Raw genomic sequence first — 16,585 nt, forward strand, 5'->3', positions numbered from 1 at the left:
TATTATTTAATTCTAAAGGAAAAAGAATCAAATTCCTCAAAGATGTGTCCATAAAAGTTTCACTATAAGCCTAAGAATAGTAGTCTATCTACTACCAATGAGTAAAATATTTAAAACTGTTAAGTGAACTTTGGAAACAAACATATTTCATGCTCTTCTACTTTGTCAGGTGAATTTTGGCAGATCACCAACTTTCCTTCTCCTGAGTGTTGCAGGATTCCTCTGAAATCATTAGAAGTTGTACAGGTGCATATGAGGACAGCTTGGCCTTGAGTGTTCTTAGGACAAGGTGCTACAAGAGATCTCAGACTTGACTTTGAATGAGAAATCATTAACCATGGAAGTTGCACTTCTGAAGTTTGCTGTTATAAAAAAGTTTTATAATCCACTTCATAATAATCTTTCAAATCTACATTTCAAGTTGCATCCATATTTTTATGTCCTCACAAAGGTATTCCAGGAATTCTAAGAAAGCCACAGAATGTACTTAACCATTTGCAACTTACATAAACATGTACCTAAACATGTTCTTAAAAATAAAACTCCACTATTGGATACATTTATATGGCTAAATTTTATTTTGATACATGTTATTAGGAACTATTAATATAAACATTACTGTTAAAAAGCTATTGATTGTCTTCATTTTAGTAAAGCTCTATTAAGCAGAGCTCAAATCATCACTATGGCAACCAATAAAGAGGCGAAAGGTCAGCAAGCCTGAAAATAGAATAATATCTATAAAAGTGCACGGCTCTGGTGATGGCTACTGCTCTCAGGGATGTTTATTACAGATGGGCAATGTTTCTACTTTTGTGAACAATTTACTGAAACGAGTTAGTAAGAAAAAAAAGATGACTCAGCTAGAAAAAGGCTAGCAACACCATCCAGAAAGAGCTCCTTAAGCACTGAGCAATTTTTAAGGCAAACATTTGTAAAACTATCTTCTAAACCAAATGTTGATTGTAATCTCTACAGGAGACAAATGAAGAAAACTGTGGTCTACACCCAATAAGTCATGGTAGAAAAAGACAGTAGTTCAGTTAAGAATACATTTTAATAAGTCATCTCGGATGAAAATATTAATTTTCCCAACAGATTTTACATTCTTTTTTGTTTTGTTTGTTTTTGTGTTTGCGGTATACGGGCCTCTCACCGTTGTGGCCTCTCCCGTTGCGGAGCACAGGCTCCGGATGCGCAGGCTCAGCAGCCATGGCTCACGGGCCTAGCCGCTCCGCAGCATGTGGGATCTTCCCGGACCGGGGCACGAACCCGTGTCCCCTGCATCGGCAGGCGGACTCTCAACCACTGCGCCACCAGGGAAGCCCCAGATTTTACATTCTTGATCATAGGAAAACTCTTTTCTTTGTTTTTTGCTTTTTTAAATATTTTTTCCATTTCTATAATTTTATTTTATTTATTTTTATTTTTTTGTCTGCATTGGGTCTTCATTGCTGTGCACAGGTTTTCTCTAGTTGCAGCAAGCAGGGGCTACTCTTAATTGTGGTGCGTGGGCTTCTCATTGCAGTGGCTACTCTTGTTGCAGAGCAGGGCTCTAGGCATGCGGGTTTCAGTAGTTGCAGCATGTGTGCTCAGTAGTTGTGGCTCGCAGGCTCTAGAGCACAGGCTTAGTAGTTGTGGCGCACGGGCTTAGTTGCTCCGTGGCATGTGGGATCTTCCTGGACCAGGGATCAAACCCATGTCCCCTACATTGGCAGGCGGATTCTTAACCACTGCACTGCCAGGGAAGTCCCAGGAGAACTTTTATTATTTGATAATTTCCAAATTTTGAGACCATGTCAACTGAGGTGATATCTCCACGGAATAAGCAGCTCCATGGTGGCATACGTTAATCCCAAAAGTGAGGTCTGGGAGTGCTGCATTGCTAACTCTAGTTATTTCACTCTCTAGTAAATTAAATAGAAGAGGTTGGGAAAAAAGAGACAAACACTAGCCCACATGGATGAGAGTCTAGCTTACAAAAGTTTCCCCTATATAAGTTCTGCAGTCCATTGAACCAAGATGACGCAGGGGAAGGAGGTATTAACAAGCCAGGAAGAAGGGAATGTATGAGGTGGAAGATTCTGGGCAGCTGGAGGGAATCATACAAAAGGCAAAAGACTGTAAGAAGGTAAGAACAAAAAAAAAGGAGAGGAAAAAAGGAGGAAGGAAGGAGGGAGGAAGGAAGGAAGAAAAAAGGAAAGAAAGGAGAAATTTTTTTAAACTATTTTTGTGAATTTGCAGCTTTCCCTAGAGACAGGAGTGGAACTAGTGATTGTGAAAGCAGTGGTGGTTACTCCTGCCCAAATACAGTTCAGAACCAGTTTAGATGCCTCAGCTTCTCCCAGGACAGTTCCTGTTACCTCCTCGTCACCTCCTATTTCTGGCTTTGGGGAGGCAAACTTCTCAAGATGAAAAGAAAAAGATGAGAAAATGTGGGCATGATCTCCATGTTTCTTCCCCTGCTGACCTTTTCTCTTTCTTTATTAAAAGTATGAAAAATTATTGATGTTTATGAGATTTATATGACCTTCATATTAATTAATTTGTATTTCTTTAGTATATGCTAATAGGAGGAGATGCCTTAGAACTGAGGAGAGATGTGGACTTGATCAGTGCCTTCAAATAACACAAAAATTCTGTAGTATATTTGTGTTCAACTTAAAGGTATATTTCTTCACTGTATTTGAATGGCATTCAACTGACTAGAAACTGATATATTACAATGGAGCGATGTACAGAAAATGAGGATGTAGTGACTGAAAAGATATATACTGGCTGGACAGCTGTTTAAAAACAAATCTGAGCAAAGAAAACAGAGGTCTTCATCCAGACGAAGTGAATTTTTATGAATCATTTCAAGGTTAGTGCTTCCTTCCCAAAAGTTGCTATAGCAAGTAGCTACCTAAATTTAAGAGGGTCCAAAGCACCCCTAAAGAAACCACAAACTAATTTAGCATTGAACCACTCCTATTTGTTTTATCAAAAGTTTTCCCCAAGCAAAAAGATGCTATTATTGCAAGGTTGAATCCATGAATGTATAAATATCAAGTCTTCAACTGCCTCCCTACCACCCGCCTGCCCCCCGCCCACCCCAGGAAAAGGGAAGCATTTGTTTCTCCAGCTTGTGGCTTTGAAATGTTCTCAGAATAAAGCAACCAAAAAGACAGTGTAGCTCGAGATGCTTTCTGATAGGTCTGTTTCTGTCCTGGCACCAGAAGAAATGCCACTAGGAACAACTGAATGACATGGTGATGTACAGTCCATCTACCTACCCTATAAACTTCTATGACCTCTGACTTCAGTTAAAGAGCCTTTTGTTTAGTTCAAAGGTTTCTGGGGGGAAAGTGTGGAAATAATAAGTGCAGCTGAAACAGGAAAAAGAAATACATTACCTCTAAGATATTCAAAGCTACCTTGCTAATTAGCTCAACAGGAATGATTTCTTTTGTCAAAAACAGAGTGACATGTTAAGCAACAAGAAATCTCCCAAATCTTCTCCTTTACCTGCCATTTCAAAGCACCCAGAAATATGGGTACCATTATCTCAAACATTTGCCTGATGGTAATGAAAATACATTTCTAATTGGTTGCTTTACTAAATTGGTTCAAAACCTGGAACCAAATGGATTGGTGTGTATAATACTGCACTGAGAACAACTCTCTGGGATGGGGAGCAGAGAGTGGAGCAGAGTCCACATCTTTGTGGAATTTAAAATCTACTATCTAGGGTACAATTCCAAAGCAATTTGGCTGGTAAAAATACGGAGAAAACTTTATGTAGGAGCGAGAGATGTGGCAGATAAGAAAAAGATCATGATGAAGAGTTCCATTCATGATGAATCAGTCTAGTATAGAGAATGTGTAACTAAAACTTTACATGTGTGAAGCACACACATGGGATGTAGAACGGGTCCAAGGAGTTAAGTCACAAATGCAGTTTTATTTGTCTAATATTTCCATGTAATTCTTTACTCCTGATTACAGGGAGCCCTCCACCACCACCCATGAGAGCTTGTCCTAGCCTTCTACTTCTTCACGGTGACCCTTATATTTATAAATGTCACCAAGAAAAATGCAGTTAGAAGTTAATTTGATTAGATCCCTCCAACATGCTTCACTATAGGGGGAAGCAAATGGTCCCCCTTCTTCACAGAGTGAGAATAATCATGTCAAACAGGTTGTTTCTGATCAACATGAACCTCAAGTACTGAACAATGGCAGAATATTTTCTAATCTAGAGATTCAACTGAGCCATGACAGTGACAGAAATAACATGAGAATTACTTCTGCCTTTTAACCATATCAGATGAGGTATTGATGGGCCATTCCGTCATTCAGTGATCAATCTATAAATGGCTACTAGTATACAAGGTCTACATCTGGCCTGAGTTCATGCATGTGTAACAGGCAGACAGCACCCCACATCAAAATATTTCCTAGCTAGTTCCCCTTGTGCTGCCAGTTTTCTGGGAGGAACACTGAGAAGCCTCAAATCTTCTTTTGTCCACCAGCACCTGAATTTAAAACTAACAATGATTTTATATATTAAGGAAATAAGAATGTTAGATTGAAGAGTATAATCTTTGGCATAAGGGGTAGGAAGAACTCTGACTCAAGCAGAGGTGAGATTAATACAATGTAGGAAGAATTCAAATCGGCTTCGCAGTTTTTCTTAATTCTAGGGCACGCACCAGAGATCAGTTTCTTAATCTGTCATCAAAACACATATCCTTTTTTTATTTATTTAATTTTTTATTTTATATTGGAGTAGAGTTGATTTACCATGTTGTGTTAGTTTCAGGTGTACAGCAAAGTGATTTAGTTATACATACTCATATATCTATTCTTTTTCAGATTCTTTTCCCATACAGGTTATTACAGAGTATTGAGTAGAGTTCCCTGTGCTATACAGTAGGTCTTTGTTGATTATCTATTTTATATATAGTAGTGTGTATTCTTGAATGATACATATCTATAAAGAAATTAGATAGTAATTACTCAAAGAATATTTTAATATTTTTTTAAGCCAAACTTTTACTTAAGAAAAATGAAAGTTCCTTGGAAGAAGCACCTTATCTCATAGCTGAGGGCGTTGTTCAAAGAAGGCTCTTGAAAATATTGATGACAAGGAAAAGTTACACTTCTCTGTCCTAAAGTTTGCGCTAATAGAATTTCTCCCTCAGCTAACACATTCACACAAAGCAGCTTGTCCATTTGGAAAAGACTGACATGAGATAATGATATTTTGACCCAGTTCAACATCCTGTATATGATAATCACATGAAAAATATTTGAGTAAACAGGTAATAGTATTTATGTAACTGAGAAGAGAAGGGCTTACATAGTGTAAAATCCTCAATTTAGAATTGATTATAAATTTTACTTTCAATTTCCTATTAATTCCTATGAACAAAATTTCATAATTAAAATCAGTGTACTTGTTCCTTGAGACAAGAAATGCTTCCTATATTAAACATTTAAAGTACAAGTTTGACTTTTTGTATGCTTATATTTCATAGACTTTTCAAAATGTAAAAATCATAGCATCTTTCAGCTTATGGGGAAAAAAAATCCCTGTCTGGCACACCTGTCAGGTGTGTGGGGAATCCTCAGAGAATGAGCTACAAATGGATTTGTTCATGTGGTGGCAGAACAATTCCACAAGGGGTCCCATGAGTATTTCTCAGCATGTTGATATCACCTTACACTGCCTAGAGCAATAAATTTACATTTAAAATAGAAAACCATAAAAGTTGAGACAACAATGGATTTTTTAAAGGGATTAAGATAGCAAGACTTTTCAGCTCCCCAAAGAATAATATTCACTATCTGAGCCTGCAAATTTTTATAATTATAGCACGCTTTAAAATGATTAATTTTGATAAATTCAATTCTAATGTTTTCACATTTTATCTTCCTTCAAATGTAATCCTTCAGTTTGCCTTAAAGTCTAATTTAGACATGTGCCTAACAATATGCATTGTTCATCTACCCTAGCTGATATAAATAAGAAATTGTTCTTTTTTTCTTTACACAATTGAGAACAGGAAGGTGAAAATTGTACTGAGGTTAATTAGGAAAGTACCCACATTTTAATGTTGTGCATGTATTTTCTTTATTGAAACTAATTATTTGAATTAGTCAAAAATACAATAGTATTAAAATAGTGTATTGAACTCCAAAAGAAAAAATCAGAAATTATTATTACACTTACCCTTTCAGTCACTGTATGTTTTGGTAGCAAAATGGGAACAAAGATACCCAGAACTTGAATGTTTTTATTGAATACTCTATTTCCATATGAAGGGTGGTAATTAGTGCACGCATAAACCAAATAGCAGTTCCTATAAAAATTAACCCTATAAATAAGAGGCTTCTCTAGCCCAGGTTTCCTGACCTTATCCTCGATGAACTTTCATAGACAATTTTAGAATGTTCTTGATGCTATTTGACATCACCACTATTTCTCGGAGCATGTCTCCGATGTCACCTAGAGTCACCAGAAATCATTTGTTACAAATCACAATGCAACCCACTATGAAAGAAACAAGCAACAAAATGTGATTCCTTCACATAGGAAAGACATGTTTTAATAGTAAGAAAGGAAAGTCAGACATAAAATTATATTAAACAGAATAACTCAACTATATTAAAATAGAAAATATACTAAACTACTGATAGTAGGAACTCTAGGCCAGTGGATATAAGTTCAATAGGTATTGAATGAGTGAATGAATGAACAAGGAAAGCTCATGCCCAATAAGGAAATCAGTCACTTCTGCTACAGCCAACTTCAAGAATGCCAAAGCTTCTGATTTTTTCAAGATAAGCCAGATGTCTGGAGTTTTATACTGACTCAATGTTTAATATTATAAAGAAACTCACTCTTTTCTCCCAGAAACTATGTAGATCAAATGAAACCTGTTCTGTGGGTCAGGTACAACCAATAAGCAGGTAGAACTCTCAATGACTTGTTTTGCTGTTTCTATGTTCATTAGAATTAGATTTAGCTACTAATGACAGAGGAAACTATACAGAAGTTTCATTTTCTCTTTCACGTAAAAGAAATTTGAAGATGGAGAGTCCAATGTCAGCAGGTTGGTTCCATGTAGTTTTTGGTCAGGGTCCTTTCATCTCCCTTGTTTCCATCCCTATCATGTAGTCCAAGGCAGCTGCTAAACTCCATCCTTTACATCCAGGCAGCATGATGGAGGATGGCATATAAGGTGCCAGTTCTGTTTTAAATGAGTCTTCTCAGAAGTTCTCCAAAACACTGCCAGTCTACTCATTAGCCACAACTTACGCCACACCTACCAGTAAGAGTAGCTGAAAATACTGTCAGTTGGTAGGAAAGCCATACACCTAGCTAAGTCTAGGTTCTGCTACTAAATGGGTATTGGAGGAAACTAGATGTCTTTGAAACATTTATAGTCTTAGCAAACTTTGATCCATTAGATTTTTTCATTAGAAAAAGAACACATTTGCAACAAAACAAACAGTATAAAAATTTATAAAGAAAGAATTAAGTAATGTCCTCAGCCGGTTAGCTCTCCGATATCAACTCCGGATGTTAAGAGAATGTGTAATTTTCATAAATTTATCCATACTCAAAAGTTACTTTGGGAGTTCCCTGGTGGTGCAGCTGTTAAGACTCTGTGTTTCTAATGCAGGGGGTGCGGGTTTGATCTTTGGTCGGGGAGCTAAGATCCCTCGTGCTGCGCGGTGTGGCCAAAAAAAGTTACTTTGAAACTTGATGTTTTGTTTTCCTTTTGTTGTGAAATATAATAAATATACAGAAAAGTGCATACAACATATACACTGAGCATAAAAATAATTATAAACCCCCATGGATCACCAGCCCCCTTACCCACTACCTGTTCCCCCACTCGGAGATACCCAACATGATCATATCCTTTCCCAACCTCCAGGGTAATCATTATCCTGATTTGGCAAATAATCATTTTTCCTTGTACTGTGCTTCCCAGAATCCCTTTTCCTGTATTGTTACAGGTTAAAGTTGGGATACTTACATATATGCTCATAAATGAGAATGGCTTGTAATTTCTTTTTTACATACTGTCTTTGTTGGGTTTTGATATCAAGGTTATGCATAAAATAGGTTAAGGAGTGTTTCTTCTTTGTCCATGTTTTGGAGGAGTTTGTGTAACAGTTACACAGTTATCTGTTCCTGGAAATTTAGCAGAATTTTGTGGTAGAACGTCTTGGGCTTTGAAATTTTCCTTACAGATACGTCATAAGACTATTACAATTTACATTATAATTTTCTAAAAATTAGGTTGCTCATAAATCATGTTGTTTCAACCTTATGTAGTCTCACTGGTTTTTTAAAAAAAATCTACTTATTCTATCAATTACCAAGACAGTGGTGAATCTCCTTCTGAGATCATGGACTTCTTTATTTCTCCTTATAGATCTGTAAATATTTGCTTTATTTTTGAGGCCATATTCTTTTTTCTTTTTTTTCTTTTTTTTTTGGCTGCGTTGGGTCTTCGTTGCCACACACGGGCTTTCTCTAGTTGCGGCGAGTGGGGACTACTATTCCTCGTGGTGTGCAGGCTTCTCATTGTGGTGGCTTCTCTTGTTGCAGAGCATGGGCTCTAGGCACGTGGGCTTCAGTAGTTGCAGCATGCAGGCTTAGTAGTTGTGGCACGTGGGCCCTAGATCATGCGGGCTTCAGTAGTTTGGCGCATGGGCTCAGTAGTTGTGGCTCACAGGCTCTAGAGCACAGGTTCAGTAGCTGTGGTGCACAGGCTTAGTTGCTCCACGTCATGTGGGGTCTTCCTGGACCACGGATCAAACCTGTGTCCCCTGCATTGGCAGGTGTATTTTTAACCACCGTGCCACCAGGAAAGTCTGAGACCATATTCTTAAGTACACAGAAATTTAAATTTATTAAGAATCCCTGGTAGGGACTTTCCCTGGTGGTCCAGTGGTAAAGAATCTGCCTTGCAATGCAGGGGACACAGGTTTGATCCCTGGTGAGGGAACTAAGATCCCACGTGCTGCGGGACAACTAAGCCCGCGTGCCACAACTACTGAGCTCACGCACCTCAACTAGAGAGCCTGCGTGCCTCAAACTACAGAGCCCACACACTCTGGAATCCTCGCGCCACGGAGCCCATGCGCCACAACTAGAGAAGAGAAAACCTGCATGCCATAACTGGAGAGAAGCCTGTGTGCCACAGTGAGGAGCCCACGCACCACAACGAAAGATCCTGTATGCCTCAACGAAGATCCTGTGTACCGCAACTAGAGCTGATGCAGCCAAAAATAAATTTAAAATAATTTAAAAAAAAAAAGAATCTTGTAAATTGAAACTTTAATCATTAAAAAGTGAACTTTTTAACTCTAGTAATTTTTTTCATTGAAGTTAATTTTGCCTGCTAGTAATATGTCAGCATTTTTATTAATGTAATATATGCATGGTATATGTAAAAGCACATATCAAACCTCCTTATACTTTCCTCTATTTGTCACCCTCTCTTCCATATTTTCCATTATGTATTTTCTTTATTACTGAAAATGGCTTCTTCTGACCCATATTTCAGATCCCTAATTCTCTCTTCAGTTGTTGTTATACAAATTGTTGTTAAACCTATACATTAAGTTTCTAATTTTTGTTATTGTATCTTTAATTTAAAAAATTTTTTTCAATATTGTTCAGATCTGCTAGGGCATTGTTTTATAATTTCCTATTCTCTAACAAATGTTTTCAAATTTGCCTTTTGTTTCTTTAAACATAGAATAGCTACTCTATAATTATTGTCTGATAATTCCAATATATGAAACTTTGTGCTCTCTTCTATTGGCTCATGCTCATGCTGTTCTGAACCCCTGTAAGCTTGGAGTGCTTGTTCTTCATTATGTACTTCTCATGTCCTTGAAAAAGTGTTTGTTGTGTCTCTTTGAGACCTAATATTAAAGTGCCTTCCTCCAGAGAGTTTGAACTTTCTTCTGGCAGGCAACTGGGGACACTATTAGTCTGGGTATACTTTAAAAAAGTTTTTCTTCTGGAGAGTACCACTCAGACAATGGAAACTCAGGTTTAAAATCCATGTGATGGCTATGCTATGTCCACAGCTTCTCAAGAATAAGGTTTTTGGTTTGTTTTAAAGTTGTTGCTTGTCATTATTTCTTTTTTTCCCCTGTTCTGCTTAGTAATAAACCCAAGCCTCCTCCCTGGGGTTAGAAGGAGATGTATTTACGTCTGGTTTAAACTTGCAATAAGGAAAGAGACCTTTGATAATTCTGCTAAACGTGGCAGTTTCTATTAGACGACCCAATCTGAGCAAATCATGATGTTTTACTTTTGTCTTCCCTGAATCTTGAGATTGTTAATAGCAAAACCCAACATTTCCCTTGTTAGAAAAAGCAGATACACATGAGGAAAAAAATGTACCAGATAAGAGTATCAGAAAGTTAGATAATAATGTCTTAAACAATAATGGTGTTCACCAATTCACATAAAAAGAAAACTGGAAGTAGGCTGTTGACACTGTTGAGTCTCTTTGTTAACAAATCATAGAAAGAACCTACTTCCAGATTTCTTGTCATGCTGAGGCTGTGAACTCCCTCACTAGTTAAGATATTATCTAAGTTTCTGATACTTTTAGTTGAAAACATCCTCCTTTACCTTTTACCAATCCAGTGGGTGGAAAATAATAGTATGTTGTTTTAATTTGCATCTCCCCAGCTATTAGTTTTGTTGAACATCTTTTCAATACTTTACCACTTTGAAGATTCTCTTCTGTAAAATTTCCATGTGTGTTTTTTGCCCATTTTTTCATTTAGCACCCCCTCTCCTCCTCTCTCTTTCCACTCTCTCCCTTGCCATGTACACAGGCACGTGCACATGCACACACACACATACACAGAGGCTCTTTATCTTTTAAATAGTTATTTTTTTTCCAGTCATATATGCTACAAATATTTCTATCCCATATTTCATTATCTTGGTTTTATTTATGTTATCTTTTATTATTCATTTTTATTTTAGTTTGCATGTAGTCAATTATATCTGTCTTTTCCTTTTACAGCAATTGGATTTCCTGTCTTACTTAAAAACAGCTTCCATACTGTAAAGTCATAAAAACCCTTTTTTTCCCTAAATTTTCCTCTGACATTTAAATTGTTTTATGTTTCACAATTAGATATTTAATCAAGCTGTAATTTATTTTTGTATATGGTATGACACTGTGGTACAGCCCTGTTTTCTTCCAGATGGATAGATAATTATGCCAGCATCATTTCAAAAATAAACCATCCTGGAGTTTCCACTTCTGCCAAGTTACACTTTAGATGTCCACAGAGCCCTTCTTGGTACAGCACACACAAAAGTGCTGAATAAAATATAAATGAAAAACTCTTTTTTCTATTATATGATTAACCTGGGAGGAAAATAAATGAATTGCTCAGCAGCCAAAAATAAAATGCAAATCCCAGGAGGTATCTGAGCACTGGGACTGCCATTTACCCTGGAGGCATCTGCCAGTTCTTGGTAGTTCAGTGCTTAATTTATCAGATTGTATAACAAGATCAGGAAATAAAACATGGTTCCTGAAATTGTGAAAGGTCAGATCAGAGATCCTGGTATAAATCAGTCAAATATGAATGGCATTACATTAAAAATAAAACAAAATAGAAAATTTCTGCAGAGAGAGACAGGGTGTATATTCATCTATTTGTCTGTCTCAACCTTGACTTTGGGTAGAGCAAAAAAAAACCTCTCTGAGAGGTCCTCACCATAAGTGTGCATCTATATAGGCAGGCTTAGAGCCAGAATTCATGCTATATGTTGGCCAAAAAAACCGTAATCAAAACACTGAATGGGTTGGAGTTGGTAGCACTTCCAGATACCTGGCAGTAGCTAATATAAATCTCCTCTGGAGGAACATATTTTAAATACAGGCATCAAAAGTTTCCTCCAGATATGATTCTCAAAACATGAACTCACAATCAAAAATTAAAAAACACGCAAGGAAGGTAGCCACCCAGAATATGAGTCAGCAGATTCAAACTCATAGAAGCTGTAGATATTATTAATTAATTATCAGAGACTCAAATATTAGAAAATATAGGGAAAACAGTTTAAGAAGCTTGAAGAATAGATACAGAAGGCCCAACTTACACAAAACCAGTAAAGAAACTGTGAGAACTTATTAGAGGGCTCACAGACAGAACCCATTACAGGGACACACACCCCAAGCATCTTTTGGAACATTTTCCAAAAGAATGGAACTTTTTCACTTATTATTTGTTTGTTTACCCTGAAAACAATCCCCCTCCCCATCCTCCACCCCAAAAGTACACACTAATTTGGGTAAATAAGTCCTTTTTTTATTGAAATGGAAATGCTCTTGAAGAGCTAAGAAAACATCATTTATTTTTGAGGTGAATTTTTCCCACCAAAGTGGCTTCTCTCCTAATTTCAGAGGAAGCTGTGAGTGGTCAATCTGCATGAGTTACTGTGCAGGAAATTTACTGAAGCCTGAGAGTACTAGATCTAAAGTCACTGGAGTCAGGGAAAGACAAGTAGAATCCAGAAAGGTGGGCAGATATTTTTGGAGTTTAAAAGAGCTATTTTTATCTGGTCTAGAAATAAACAGTAATAAGAAATTAGGTTACACTACATAAAATACATATGTTTCTCTTGCTTAACTGATTTGCATAGCCTATATTAATTGTATTATTTAAATATTCAGTATGTTCGTATAATGAAAATAACATGTTTACTATTAGTAGAGACATGAGCTCCAAGCACTAGTCAAATACATGCCTGTTTTTGGAAATGGTTTTCGCCTTTCAAGTTTACTTAGAAAAAAGCCCTCTAAATATTTGTGATAATAGTTGAACTTGGAAGGTCACTCCAGTGACATCAAAGATATCTACTACAATAAGCTTCAGGGAAACGAGCAATTTTTCTAATGTTATATTTCTACTAAACTATAAAATTACTTCTATCAAAAAAATTAACTCCTGAAAATTAAACCCACATGCAATGTGAAGCAAGGAAGTACTTTTTTTTAAGGGCAAGTGATCAAATTTAATGTGATCTAAATCAAATCCTGCTTACAATGATCTGAATTAATTCAACTTTAATCCAATTTAGTATTATAAATGAATGGGTAAGAAGGTTTTAAAAGGCCACTTAAAAGAAAAACATTGTAAATTAAAATAGTAACCAGATTCTTAATAGTTTGTTGAGCTAGTTAATTAAAATAATAAATGTCCTTGCTGCATTTAAAATTACCACATTTTAAATATAAGCAGTCTCTCTTAAACTGTAAATATGTAAACAACTTATGGGGTCTGATCAGCATTTTTACTTCATGAAAGAGCACAGAGTACCTTGTACATTTTATGGGTAAGAATATTTTGTGAAATTCTTGTTTCAGATGCGTGTGCATGTGGGTTGGGGGAAATTATATAAAATGTATTTCTTTCTGTGTGCCACAATGGAAAGCTGTATGAAAGCCACTAGTCTAAGGTTTTAAGAATTAGAATCAAACACTTAAGAGGATTTTTAGGAGGGCAAGAGTTTGTGCCTACAGATCTCCAGTTGCTGAGTTACTAGGACATCATCAGGGAGAGGAAGGGGGGAGAAAAAAGGCACGAGATGTATTCAAGGTAGGAAGTTTGTCACAAAGAAACAAAGCAAGAGCCCAATCATCACAAAAGGACCTAAGGACGGAAAAGAGCCAGCTGAAACATGACAAGAGTGGGTTACTGTACCTACATGAAGTCAGTTAGCCAGAAATGACACCACAATCTGGGGTGATGAATGAAAGAGCCAAAAGGGAAGGATCCACTTAGCTTTCAGCTGAAACTGAAAAGGGAAGTCCCAGAGTTTCTCCAACCTGTTCTGGTCACCTCTCAACCTTTTCTTCTATCATTTTACCCATGAATGTGATGCAGAGGATTAAGTACTGTGGAAATATCACACTGTCTACTTTTCAGAGTGCTTTTATATATTTCATATACATGTGATCACATTTGAAATTGATAAATTCCTACTAGGCAGAGCAGGGGATATCAATCACACTCACCTGATGACACAAAAACAGCAGAGTTCTTGGCACTGGCTATATCACAGCTCAGCCTAGAGGTTCCCAACTCCTCTCCAACAGCTGCTGTTCCAAACACAGCTAATAACCATTCAGTGCTGCCTCACAGAGAGAACAACCTAACACAAGATGACTGCATATGCAATCCTACTCAATTCAATGTCAATTTACCATACCCATGTCACTAAAAGAAACAAATTTTTAGTTTATGTAAAGAAATTTGATATCAATTAAATGTCACATAACATTTTTTGTAGACATATTAATTAACTGGCTAGATAATACATACCTTCCCTGTTATAAGCAATCTTTGAAAGTCAATTAAGATAATCCATCATATCAGTAGACTAAAGAAGAAAAGTCATGTTATAATCTTAATAAATCCATGAAAATACTTGAAAAATGTTAATATTCATTCATGATTTTAAAAAAGACTTTCCCAAAACTAGCAATAAAAGCAAATTTCCTCAGTTGATAACAGGGATCTACAAAAAAAACTTCATATTTAATGGTAAAAGAGTGAGTGCACTCCTCCTAGAACCAGGAAAAAGGCAAGGATCTTTAACCACGCCTACTCATCATCATATTAGTGATCCTAGCCAGTGCAAAAAAAACAAGAAAAAGAAATAAAATGTATAGAGATCAGAATGGAAGATGTAAAACTGTCTGTACTCACAGATTATTCTGTATGTAGAAAATGCCAAAGAATTTTTAAAAAAGCTATTAGAACTAATATGCTATTTTCACAAGCTTACAGGATATAAGGTCAATATACAAAATTAATTTTATTTTCATATACTGGCAGTTAACATTTAGAAATTGATATATTAAAAATACCATTTATAGTAGCATCTAAAAACATGCAATACTTAGGGATAAATTCAAGGAAATATGTATAAGACCTGTTTTCTGATAGCTACAATACACTAAGAGTAACTGAAGAAAAACTAAATAAATGGAAAAACATACTATGTTCATGGATCAAAAGAGTTAATATTATTAACATGACTATTTTCTCCAAATAATCCATATTCAACTCAATCTAATAAAAATTTCATCATCATATTTTTGTGAAAATTGTCAAACCAATTCCAAAATTTAAATGGAAATTCAAAGGACTTAGAATAGCCAAATCAATTTTGAAAAAGAACAAAGTTGGAGGGGTCATACGACCTGATTTTAATACTTACTATAAGGCTACAATAATCAAGAAAAGTTTGATAGTGACATAAGTATAGACATATAGAGGCCAGAAATATACCCACATATACATGGTCACTTTATTTTAATTCAAAGGGTCAAAGTAATTGAAAGGATAGATTTTTCCACAAATGATGCTAGGAACAACTTCATATACATGTGGAAAAAATAAAACTCCACCTAACCTCACATAATAACAAAAATTAAATTTAAATTGAACTTAGACCTAAATGTAAAAGCTGAAATGTTAAAATTTCTACAAGAAAACATAAAAGAAAATATTTATGACCTTTGGATAGATAAAGACTTCTCAGGACATGAAATATATGAACCATTAATAATTTTTAAAAAGATAAAATATACTTCATCAAATTTTGATCTTCTACTCTGCAAAAGACACCTTCAAGGAAGCAAAATGTCAATCCACAGAATGAGAGAAAATAGGCATAATATACATATCTGATAAAGGACTTGTATTCAGAATATATAAAGAACTCTTAAATTCAACCATAAGAAGATAACCCAGTTTTTTTAATATGCAAAATATTTGACACTTTATAAAGAAAGAAACACAAATGTCCAATGTGCACAAGAAAAAAATAATTGATCATCATTAGGGAAATGCAAATTAAAACCACAATGAAATACCACTATACAATCACTTGAATGGCCAAAATTAAAAAGACTGATTATACCAAGTGCTGACAAAAATATGGATCAAATGGAACTATCATACATTTCTATTGGGAACATAAAATGGTATAAGCAGTGTGAAAACTATTTGGGAGATTAGATTTATAAATTAAACATATAGTTATTATTTGACCATTCAATTCCACTCTTAGGTATTTTCTCAAGAGAAAGGTAACATATCTCCAAAGACTTGTACTCAATTGTTCATTGCAGCTTTGTTAATAACAGCCCCCAAATGAAAACAACCTGAATATCCATTGTGGATGAAAACGTAAAAATAACAAAACATACAGTGGGATATTACCCAGCAGTAAAAAGGAAACAAGCTGCTGATATACCCAACTTCATGAATAAATCTCAAAAACATGCTGAGTGAAAGAAGCCAAGTGCAAAATTATATCTTCCATAGGACTCCTTTTATGTGAAACTCCAGTAAAAATTAATCTACAGCTATTAGAAAATAGATCAGTTTCCCGGCCCTGGTGAAAGTGGCGATTGACTGAGAACATTTTGAGGTAACGGAAATGTTGTGGCAGTTACACAAATGTATGTGTCAAGACACATCAAACTGTGCACTTAAGATGTGTGCATTTTATTATATCCAA

The 16,585-nt window shown here is 35.8% G+C and overlaps 1 protein-coding gene across 4 annotated transcripts in view; it reads right to left on the minus strand.

Moving 5' to 3' along the window:
* The window catches only part of ACVR1C (activin A receptor type 1C), a 140,745-nt gene that overhangs the window by 74,220 nt on the left and 49,940 nt on the right, over positions 1–16,585 (minus strand). The window contains exon 1 of one of the 4 annotated variants that reach the window (XM_082840906.1): positions 14,070–14,735. The exons of the other annotated variants lie outside the window; for them this stretch is intronic. The gene's annotated coding sequence lies outside the window, so the exon portion shown is untranslated. Of the gene's footprint in view, positions 1–14,069; positions 14,736–16,585 lie in introns of those variants that run through there. 4 annotated transcript variants of the gene reach the window in all.

Source organism: Leucopleurus acutus, assembly GCF_964270905.1.
Source record: "Leucopleurus acutus genome assembly, chromosome: 6".
In the NCBI taxonomy this organism is placed as follows: domain Eukaryota; kingdom Metazoa; phylum Chordata; class Mammalia; order Artiodactyla; family Delphinidae; genus Leucopleurus; species Leucopleurus acutus.